The sequence below is a fragment of the Doryrhamphus excisus genome, chromosome 2 (genome assembly GCF_030265055.1).
Source record: "Doryrhamphus excisus isolate RoL2022-K1 chromosome 2, RoL_Dexc_1.0, whole genome shotgun sequence".
In the NCBI taxonomy this organism is placed as follows: domain Eukaryota; kingdom Metazoa; phylum Chordata; class Actinopteri; order Syngnathiformes; family Syngnathidae; genus Doryrhamphus; species Doryrhamphus excisus.
In genome coordinates this window covers 21,882,725-21,890,224 of record NC_080467.1, presented here as the reverse complement: position 1 = coordinate 21,890,224, position 7,500 = coordinate 21,882,725, and the positions used below count along the sequence as shown (strand labels likewise).

Below are 7,500 nucleotides of genomic sequence, written 5' to 3'. Positions count from 1 at the left end.
TGTTTGAAACTTTTTGCTGGAGTCTAGTTTGGCCTGCGTCGCCTTCAAATAGGATCTTTTCAGTTGCCTTGGCAGCTTACAGCTATACTACCCTGAAATTGCCCGATCTCGTCCGATCTCGGAAGCAAAGCAGGGGCGGGACTGGTTAGTACTTGGATGGGAGACCGCCTGGGAATACCAGATGCTGTAAGCTTTTTATGGTTTCTGCTCTTGCCTGAAAGCAGAGGGCGCTGTTTGACACTTTTTGCTGGAGTCTAGTTTGGCCTGCGTCGCCTTCAAATAGGAACTTTTCAGTGGCCCTGGCAGCTTACGGCCATACTACCCTGAAAACGCCCGATCTCGGAAGCTAAGCAGGGGCGGGCCTGGTTAGTACTTGGATGGGAGACCGCCTGGGAATACCAGGTGCTGTAAGCTTTTTATGGTTTCTGCTCTTGCCTGACAGCAGAGGGCGCTGTTTGACACTTTTTGCTGGAGTCTAGTTTGGCCTGCGTCGCCTTCAAATAGGATCTTTTCAGTTGACCTGGCAGCTTACGGCCATACTACCCTGAAAACGCCCGATCTCGGAAGCTAAGCAGGGGCGGGCCTGGTTAGTACTTGGATGGGAGACCGCCTGGGAATACCAGGTGCTGTAAGCTTTTTATGGTTTCTGCTCTTGCCTGACAGCAGAGGGCGCTGTTTGACACTTTTTGCTGGAGTCTAGTTTGGCCTGCGTCGCCTTCAAATAGGATCTTTTCAGTTGACCTGGCAGCTTACGGCCATACTACCCTGAAAACGCCCGATCTCATCCGATCTCGGAAGCTAAGCAGGGGTGGGCCTGGTTAGTACTTGGATGGGAGACCGCCTGGGAATACCAGGTGCTGTAAGCTTTTTATGGTTTCTGCTCTTGCCTGACAGCAGAGGGCGCTGTTTGACACTTTTTGCTGGAGTCTAGTTTGGCCTGCGTCGCCTTCAAATAGGATCTTTTCAGTTGCCCTGGCAGCTTACGGCCATACTACCCTGAAAACGCCTGATCTCGTCCATTCTCGGAAGCTAAGCAGGGATGGGCCTGGTTAGTACTTGGATGGGAGACCGCCTGGGAATACCAGGTGCTGTAAGCTTTTTATGGTTTCTGCTCTTGCCTGACAGCAGAGGGCGCTGTTTGACACTTTTTGCTGGAGTCTAGTTTGGCCTGCTTCGCCTTCAAATAGGATCTTTTCAGTTGCCCTGGCAGCTTACGGCCATACTACCCTGAAAGCGCCCGATCTCGTCCGATCTCGGAAGCTAAGCAGGGGCGGGCCTGGTTAGTACTTGGATGGGAGACCGCCTGGGAATACCAGGTGCTGTAAGCTTTTTATGGTTTCTGCACTTGCCTGAAAGCAGAGGGCGCTTTTTGACACTTTTTGCTGGAGTCTAGTTTGGCCTGCGTCGCCTTCAAATAGGAACTTTTCAGTGCCCTGGCAGCTTACGGCCATACTACCCTGAAAACGCCCGAACTCGTCCGATCTCGGTAGCTAAGCAGGGGCGGGCCTGGTTAGTACTTGGATGGGAGACCGCCTGGGAATACCTGGTGCTGTAAGCTTTTTATGGTTTCTGCTCTTGCCTGACAGCAGAGGGCGCTGTTTGACAGTTTTTGCTGGAGTCTAGTTTGGCCTGCGTCGCCTTCAAATAGGATCTTTTCAGTTGACCTGGCAGCTTACGGCCATACTACCCTGAAAACGCCCGATCTCGTCTGATCTCGGAAGCTAAGCAGGGGTGTGCCTGGTTAGTACTTGAATGGGAGACCGCCTGGGAATACCAGGTGCTGTAAGCTTTTTATGGTTTCTGCTCTTGCCTGACAGCAGAGGGCGCTGTTTGACACTTTTTGCTGGAGTCTAGTTTGGCCTGCGTCGCCTTCAAATAGGATCTTTTCAGTTGACTTGGCAGCTTACGGCCATACTACCCTGAAAACGCCCGATCTCGGAAGCTAAGCAGGGGCGGGCCTGGTTAGTACTTGGATGGGAGACCGGCTGGGAATAACAGGTGCTGTAAGCTTTTTATGGTTTCTGCTCTTGCCTGACAGCAGAGGGCGCTGTTTGAAACTTTTTGCTGGAGTCTAGTTTGGCCTGCGTCGCCTTCAAATAGGATCTTTTCAGTTGCCTTGGCAGCTTACAGCTATACTACCCTGAAATTGCCCGATCTCGTCCGATCTCGGAAGCAAAGCAGGGGCGGGACTGGTTAGTACTTGGATGGGAGACCGCCTGGGAATACCAGATGCTGTAAGCTTTTTATGGTTTCTGCTCTTGCCTGAAAGCAGAGGGCGCTGTTTGACACTTTTTGCTGGAGTCTAGTTTGGCCTGCGTCGCCTTCAAATAGGAACTTTTCAGTGGCCCTGGCAGCTTACGGCCATACTACCCTGAAAACGCCCGATCTCGGAAGCTAAGCAGGGGCGGGCCTGGTTAGTACTTGGATGGGAGACCGCCTGGGAATACCAGGTGCTGTAAGCTTTTTATGGTTTCTGCTCTTGCCTGACAGCAGAGGGCGCTGTTTGACACTTTTTGCTGGAGTCTAGTTTGGCCTGCGTCGCCTTCAAATAGGATCTTTTCAGTTGACCTGGCAGCTTACGGCCATACTACCCTGAAAACGCCCGATCTCGGAAGCTAAGCAGGGGCGGGCCTGGTTAGTACTTGGATGGGAGACCGCCTGGGAATACCAGGTGCTGTAAGCTTTTTATGGTTTCTGCTCTTGCCTGACAGCAGAGGGCGCTGTTTGACACTTTTTGCTGGAGTCTAGTTTGGCCTGCGTCGCCTTCAAATAGGATCTTTTCAGTTGACCTGGCAGCTTACGGCCATACTACCCTGAAAACGCCCGATCTCATCCGATCTCGGAAGCTAAGCAGGGGTGGGCCTGGTTAGTACTTGGATGGGAGACCGCCTGGGAATACCAGGTGCTGTAAGCTTTTTATGGTTTCTGCTCTTGCCTGACAGCAGAGGGCGCTGTTTGACACTTTTTGCTGGAGTCTAGTTTGGCCTGCGTCGCCTTCAAATAGGATCTTTTCAGTTGCCCTGGCAGCTTACGGCCATACTACCCTGAAAACGCCCGATCTCGTCCATTCTCGGAAGCTAAGCAGGGATGGGCCTGGTTAGTACTTGGATGGGAGACCGCCTGGGAATACCAGGTGCTGTAAGCTTTTTATGGTTTCTGCTCTTGCCTGACAGCAGAGGGCGCTGTTTGACACTTTTTGCTGGAGTCTAGTTTGGCCTGCTTCGCCTTCAAATAGGATCTTTTCAGTTGCCCTGGCAGCTTACGGCCATACTACCCTGAAAGCGCCCGATCTCGTCCGATCTCGGAAGCTAAGCAGGGGCGGGCCTGGTTAGTACTTGGATGGGAGACCGCCTGGGAATACCAGGTGCTGTAAGCTTTTTATGGTTTCTGCACTTGCCTGAAAGCAGAGGGCGCTTTTTGACACTTTTTGCTGGAGTCTAGTTTGGCCTGCGTCGCCTTCAAATAGGAACTTTTCAGTGCCCTGGCAGCTTACGGCCATACTACCCTGAAAACGCCCGAACTCGTCCGATCTCGGTAGCTAAGCAGGGGCGGGCCTGGTTAGTACTTGGATGGGAGACCGCCTGGGAATACCTGGTGCTGTAAGCTTTTTATGGTTTCTGCTCTTGCCTGACAGCAGAGGGCGCTGTTTGACAGTTTTTGCTGGAGTCTAGTTTGGCCTGCGTCGCCTTCAAATAGGATCTTTTCAGTTGACCTGGCAGCTTACGGCCATACTACCCTGAAAACGCCCGATCTCGTCTGATCTCGGAAGCTAAGCAGGGGTGTGCCTGGTTAGTACTTGAATGGGAGACCGCCTGGGAATACCAGGTGCTGTAAGCTTTTTATGGTTTCTGCTCTTGCCTGACAGCAGAGGGCGCTGTTTGACACTTTTTGCTGGAGTCTAGTTTGGCCTGCGTCGCCTTCAAATAGGATCTTTTCAGTTGACTTGGCAGCTTACGGCCATACTACCCTGAAAACGCCCGATCTCGGAAGCTAAGCAGGGGCGGGCCTGGTTAGTACTTGGATGGGAGACCGGCTGGGAATAACAGGTGCTGTAAGCTTTTTATGGTTTCTGCTCTTGCCTGACAGCAGAGGGCGCTGTTTGAAACTTTTTGCTGGAGTCTAGTTTGGCCTGCGTCGCCTTCAAATAGGATCTTTTCAGTTGCCTTGGCAGCTTACAGCTATACTACCCTGAAATTGCCCGATCTCGTCCGATCTCGGAAGCAAAGCAGGGGCGGGACTGGTTAGTACTTGGATGGGAGACCGCCTGGGAATACCAGATGCTGTAAGCTTTTTATGGTTTCTGCTCTTGCCTGAAAGCAGAGGGCGCTGTTTGACACTTTTTGCTGGAGTCTAGTTTGGCCTGCGTCGCCTTCAAATAGGAACTTTTCAGTGGCCCTGGCACTTTACGGCCATACTACCCTGAAAACGCCCGAACTCGTCCGATCTCGGAAGCTAAGCAGGGGCGGGCCTGGTTAGTACTTGGATGGGAGACCGCCTGGGAATACCAGGTGCTGTAAGCCTTTTATGGTTTCTGCTCTTGCCTGACAGCAGAAGGCGCTGTTTGACACTTTTTGCTGGAGTCTAGTTTGGCCTGCGTCGCCTTCAAATCGGATCTTTTCAGTTGACCTGGCAGCTTACGGCCATACTACCCTGAAAACGCCCGATCTCGGAAGCTAAGCAGGGGCGGGCCTGGTTAGTACTTGGATGGGAGACCGCCTGGGAATACCAGGTGCTGTAAGCTTTTTATGGTTTCTGCTCTTGCCTGACAGCAGAGGGCGCTGTTTGACACTTTTTGCTGGAGTCTAGTTTGGCCTGCGTCGCCTTCAAATAGGATCTTTTCAGTTGACCTGGCAGCTTACGGCCATACTACCCTGAAAACGCCCGATCTCGGAAGCTAAGCAGGGGCGGGCCTGGTTAGTACTTGGATGGGAGACCGCCTGGGAATACCAGGTGCTGTAAGCTTTTTATGGTTTCTGCTCTTGCCTGACAGCAGAGGGCGCTGTTTGACACTTTTTGCTGGAGTCTAGTTTGGCCTGCGTCGCCTTCAAATAGGATCTTTTCAGTTGACCTGGCAGCTTACGGCCATACTACCCTGAAAACGCCCGATCTCATCCGATCTCGGAAGCTAAGCAGGGGTGGGCCTGGTTAGTACTTGGATGGGAGACCGCCTGGGAATACCAGGTGCTGTAAGCTTTTTATGGTTTCTGCTCTTGCCTGACAGCAGAGGGCGCTGTTTGACACTTTTTGCTGGAGTCTAGTTTGGCCTGCGTCGCCTTCAAATAGGATCTTTTCAGTTGCCCTGGCAGCTTACGGCCATACTACCCTGAAAACGCCCGATCTCGTCCGATCTCGGAAGCTAAGCAGGGATGGGCCTGGTTAGTACTTGGATGGGAGACCGCCTGGGAATACCAGGTGCTGTAAGCTTTTTATGGTTTCTGCTCTTGCCTGACAGCAGAGGGCGCTGTTTGACACTTTTTGCTGGAGTCTAGTTTGGCCTGCGTCGCCTTCAAATAGGATCTTTTCAGTTGCCCTGGCAGCTTACGGCCATACTACCCTGAAAACGCCCGATCTCGTCCGATCTCGGAAGCTAAGCAGGGGCGGGCCTGGTTAGTACTTGGATGGGAGACCGCCTGGGAATACCAGGTGCTGTAAGCTTTTTATGGTTTCTGCTCTTGCCTGAAAGCAGAGGGCGCTTTTGACACTTTTTGCTGGAGTCTAGTTTGGCCTGCGTCGCCTTCAAATAGGAACTTTTCAGTGCCCTGGCAGCTTACGGCCATACTACCCTGAAAACGCCTGAACTCGTCCGATCTCGGTAGCTAAGCAGGGGCGGGCCTGGTTAGTACTTGGATGGGAGACCGCCTGGGAATACCTGGTGCTGTAAGCTTTTTATGGTTTCTGCTCTTGCCTGACAGCAGAGGGCGCTGTTTGACAGTTTTTGCTGGAGTCTAGTTTGGCCTGCGTCGCCTTCAAATAGGATCTTTTCAGTTGACCTGGCAGCTTACGGCCATACTACCCTGAAAACGCCCGATCTCGTCTGATCTCGGAAGCTAAGCAGGGGTGTGCCTGGTTAGTACTTGGATGGGAGACCGCCTGGGAATACCAGGTGCTGTAAGCTTTTTATGGTTTCTGCTCTTGCCTGACAGCAGAAGGCGCTGTTTGACACTTTTTGCTGGAGTCTAGTTTGGCCTGCGTCGCCTTCAAATAGGATCTTTTCAGTTGACTTGGCAGCTTACGGCCATACTACCCTGAAAACGCCCGATCTCGGAAGCTAAGCAGGGGTGTGCCTGGTTAGTACTTGAATGGGAGACCGCCTGGGAATACCAGGTGCTGTAAGCTTTTTATGGTTTCTGCTCTTGCCTGACAGCAGAGGGCGCTGTTTGACACTTTTTGCTGGAGTCTAGTTTGGCCTGCGTCGCCTTCAAATAGGATCTTTTCAGTTGACTTGGCAGCTTACGGCCATACTACCCTGAAAACGCCCGATCTCGGAAGCTAAGCAGGGGCGGGCCTGGTTAGTACCTGGATGGGAGACCGGCTGCGAATAACAGGTGCTGTAAGCTTTTTATGGTTTCTGCTCTTGCCTGACAGCAGAGGGCGCTGTTTGAAACTTTTTGCTGGAGTCTAGTTTGGCCTGCGTCGCCTTCAAATAGGATCTTTTCAGTTGCCTTGGCAGCTTACAGCTATACTACCCTGAAATTGCCCCATCTCGTCCGATCTCGGAAGCAAAGCAGGGGCGGGACTGGTTAGTACTTGGATGGGAGACCGCCTGGGAATACCAGGTGCTGTAAGCTTTTTATGGTTTCTGCTCTTGCCTGAAAGCAGAGGGCGCTGTTTGACACTTTTTGCTGGAGTCTAGTTTGGCCTGCGTCGCCTTCAAATAGGATCTTTTCAGTTGCCCTGGCAGCTTACGGCCATACTACCCTGAAAACGCCCGATCTCGTCCGATCTCGGAAGCTAAGCAGGGGCGGGCCTGGTTAGTACTTGGATGGGAGACCGCCTGGGAATACCAGGTGCTGTAAGCTTTTTATGGTTTCTGCTCTTGCCTGAAAGCAGAGGGCGCTGTTTGACACTTTTTGCTGGAGTCTAGTTTGGCCTGCGTCGCCTTCAAATAGGATCTTTTCAGTTGCCCTGGCAGCTTACGGCCATACTACCCTGAAAACGCCCGATCTCGTCCATTCTCGGAAGCTAAGCAGGGATGGGCCTGGTTAGTACTTGGATGGGAGACCGCCTGGGAATACCAGGTGCTGTAAGCTTCTTATGGTTTCTGCTCTTGCCTGACAGCAGAGGGCGCTGTTTGACACTTTTTGCTGGAGTCTAGTTTGGCCTGCTTCGCCTTCAAATAGGATCTTTTCAGTTGCCCTGGCAGCTTACGGCCATACTACCCTGAAAGCGCCCGATCTCGTCCGATCTCGGAAGCTAAGCAGGGGCGGGCCTGGTTAGTACTTGGATGGGAGACCGCCTGGGAATACCAGGTGCTGTAAGCTTTTTATGGTTTCTGCACTT

The 7,500-nt window shown here is 52.4% G+C and overlaps 22 non-coding genes and 11 pseudogenes across 22 annotated transcripts; all 33 read left to right on the top strand.

The window, feature by feature from the left end:
- The first annotated feature begins 74 nt into the window (after positions 1-74).
- Positions 75-193, top strand: LOC131121924 (5S ribosomal RNA). The gene has a single exon (XR_009128415.1). It is a non-coding gene; the product is annotated as a 5S ribosomal RNA (ribosomal RNA).
- Positions 194-305: 112 nt separating this feature from the next.
- LOC131122246 (5S ribosomal RNA) lies at positions 306-414 on the top strand (annotated as a pseudogene).
- A 112-nt stretch (positions 415-526) lies between these two features.
- Positions 527-635, top strand: LOC131122244 (5S ribosomal RNA; annotated as a pseudogene).
- A 112-nt stretch (positions 636-747) lies between these two features.
- LOC131121989 (5S ribosomal RNA) lies at positions 748-866 on the top strand. The gene has a single exon (XR_009128479.1). It is a non-coding gene; the product is annotated as a 5S ribosomal RNA (ribosomal RNA).
- Positions 867-978: 112 nt separating this feature from the next.
- On the top strand, positions 979-1,097 carry LOC131121395 (5S ribosomal RNA). The gene has a single exon (XR_009127905.1). It is a non-coding gene; the product is annotated as a 5S ribosomal RNA (ribosomal RNA).
- Positions 1,098-1,209: 112 nt separating this feature from the next.
- On the top strand, positions 1,210-1,328 carry LOC131121114 (5S ribosomal RNA). Its single transcript, XR_009127651.1, has one exon. It is a non-coding gene; the product is annotated as a 5S ribosomal RNA (ribosomal RNA).
- A 111-nt stretch (positions 1,329-1,439) lies between these two features.
- LOC131120650 (5S ribosomal RNA) lies at positions 1,440-1,558 on the top strand. Its single transcript, XR_009127198.1, has one exon. It is a non-coding gene; the product is annotated as a 5S ribosomal RNA (ribosomal RNA).
- Positions 1,559-1,670: 112 nt separating this feature from the next.
- LOC131120976 (5S ribosomal RNA) lies at positions 1,671-1,789 on the top strand. The gene has a single exon (XR_009127517.1). It is a non-coding gene; the product is annotated as a 5S ribosomal RNA (ribosomal RNA).
- Positions 1,790-1,901: 112 nt separating this feature from the next.
- LOC131123227 (5S ribosomal RNA) lies at positions 1,902-2,010 on the top strand (annotated as a pseudogene).
- Positions 2,011-2,122: 112 nt separating this feature from the next.
- On the top strand, positions 2,123-2,241 carry LOC131121923 (5S ribosomal RNA). The gene has a single exon (XR_009128414.1). It is a non-coding gene; the product is annotated as a 5S ribosomal RNA (ribosomal RNA).
- Positions 2,242-2,353: 112 nt separating this feature from the next.
- Positions 2,354-2,462, top strand: LOC131122243 (5S ribosomal RNA; annotated as a pseudogene).
- Positions 2,463-2,574: 112 nt separating this feature from the next.
- On the top strand, positions 2,575-2,683 carry LOC131122242 (5S ribosomal RNA; annotated as a pseudogene).
- A 112-nt stretch (positions 2,684-2,795) lies between these two features.
- LOC131121875 (5S ribosomal RNA) lies at positions 2,796-2,914 on the top strand. Its single transcript, XR_009128370.1, has one exon. It is a non-coding gene; the product is annotated as a 5S ribosomal RNA (ribosomal RNA).
- Positions 2,915-3,026: 112 nt separating this feature from the next.
- On the top strand, positions 3,027-3,145 carry LOC131120902 (5S ribosomal RNA). The gene has a single exon (XR_009127445.1). It is a non-coding gene; the product is annotated as a 5S ribosomal RNA (ribosomal RNA).
- A 112-nt stretch (positions 3,146-3,257) lies between these two features.
- Positions 3,258-3,376, top strand: LOC131121103 (5S ribosomal RNA). Its single transcript, XR_009127640.1, has one exon. It is a non-coding gene; the product is annotated as a 5S ribosomal RNA (ribosomal RNA).
- A 111-nt stretch (positions 3,377-3,487) lies between these two features.
- Positions 3,488-3,606, top strand: LOC131120649 (5S ribosomal RNA). Its single transcript, XR_009127197.1, has one exon. It is a non-coding gene; the product is annotated as a 5S ribosomal RNA (ribosomal RNA).
- Positions 3,607-3,718: 112 nt separating this feature from the next.
- On the top strand, positions 3,719-3,837 carry LOC131120974 (5S ribosomal RNA). Its single transcript, XR_009127516.1, has one exon. It is a non-coding gene; the product is annotated as a 5S ribosomal RNA (ribosomal RNA).
- A 112-nt stretch (positions 3,838-3,949) lies between these two features.
- Positions 3,950-4,058, top strand: LOC131123226 (5S ribosomal RNA; annotated as a pseudogene).
- Positions 4,059-4,170: 112 nt separating this feature from the next.
- On the top strand, positions 4,171-4,289 carry LOC131121922 (5S ribosomal RNA). The gene has a single exon (XR_009128413.1). It is a non-coding gene; the product is annotated as a 5S ribosomal RNA (ribosomal RNA).
- Positions 4,290-4,401: 112 nt separating this feature from the next.
- LOC131121150 (5S ribosomal RNA) lies at positions 4,402-4,520 on the top strand. Its single transcript, XR_009127685.1, has one exon. It is a non-coding gene; the product is annotated as a 5S ribosomal RNA (ribosomal RNA).
- Positions 4,521-4,632: 112 nt separating this feature from the next.
- Positions 4,633-4,741, top strand: LOC131122241 (5S ribosomal RNA; annotated as a pseudogene).
- A 112-nt stretch (positions 4,742-4,853) lies between these two features.
- On the top strand, positions 4,854-4,962 carry LOC131122240 (5S ribosomal RNA; annotated as a pseudogene).
- Positions 4,963-5,074: 112 nt separating this feature from the next.
- Positions 5,075-5,193, top strand: LOC131121760 (5S ribosomal RNA). The gene has a single exon (XR_009128256.1). It is a non-coding gene; the product is annotated as a 5S ribosomal RNA (ribosomal RNA).
- A 112-nt stretch (positions 5,194-5,305) lies between these two features.
- On the top strand, positions 5,306-5,424 carry LOC131120250 (5S ribosomal RNA). The gene has a single exon (XR_009126809.1). It is a non-coding gene; the product is annotated as a 5S ribosomal RNA (ribosomal RNA).
- Positions 5,425-5,536: 112 nt separating this feature from the next.
- Positions 5,537-5,655, top strand: LOC131121789 (5S ribosomal RNA). Its single transcript, XR_009128284.1, has one exon. It is a non-coding gene; the product is annotated as a 5S ribosomal RNA (ribosomal RNA).
- Positions 5,656-5,765: 110 nt separating this feature from the next.
- On the top strand, positions 5,766-5,884 carry LOC131121096 (5S ribosomal RNA). Its single transcript, XR_009127633.1, has one exon. It is a non-coding gene; the product is annotated as a 5S ribosomal RNA (ribosomal RNA).
- A 112-nt stretch (positions 5,885-5,996) lies between these two features.
- On the top strand, positions 5,997-6,115 carry LOC131120696 (5S ribosomal RNA). Its single transcript, XR_009127245.1, has one exon. It is a non-coding gene; the product is annotated as a 5S ribosomal RNA (ribosomal RNA).
- A 112-nt stretch (positions 6,116-6,227) lies between these two features.
- On the top strand, positions 6,228-6,336 carry LOC131123342 (5S ribosomal RNA; annotated as a pseudogene).
- Positions 6,337-6,448: 112 nt separating this feature from the next.
- On the top strand, positions 6,449-6,557 carry LOC131123709 (5S ribosomal RNA; annotated as a pseudogene).
- Positions 6,558-6,669: 112 nt separating this feature from the next.
- On the top strand, positions 6,670-6,788 carry LOC131123216 (5S ribosomal RNA; annotated as a pseudogene).
- A 112-nt stretch (positions 6,789-6,900) lies between these two features.
- LOC131121777 (5S ribosomal RNA) lies at positions 6,901-7,019 on the top strand. The gene has a single exon (XR_009128273.1). It is a non-coding gene; the product is annotated as a 5S ribosomal RNA (ribosomal RNA).
- Positions 7,020-7,131: 112 nt separating this feature from the next.
- On the top strand, positions 7,132-7,250 carry LOC131120901 (5S ribosomal RNA). Its single transcript, XR_009127444.1, has one exon. It is a non-coding gene; the product is annotated as a 5S ribosomal RNA (ribosomal RNA).
- A 112-nt stretch (positions 7,251-7,362) lies between these two features.
- On the top strand, positions 7,363-7,481 carry LOC131121092 (5S ribosomal RNA). Its single transcript, XR_009127629.1, has one exon. It is a non-coding gene; the product is annotated as a 5S ribosomal RNA (ribosomal RNA).
- Positions 7,482-7,500: the final 19 nt, after the last annotated feature.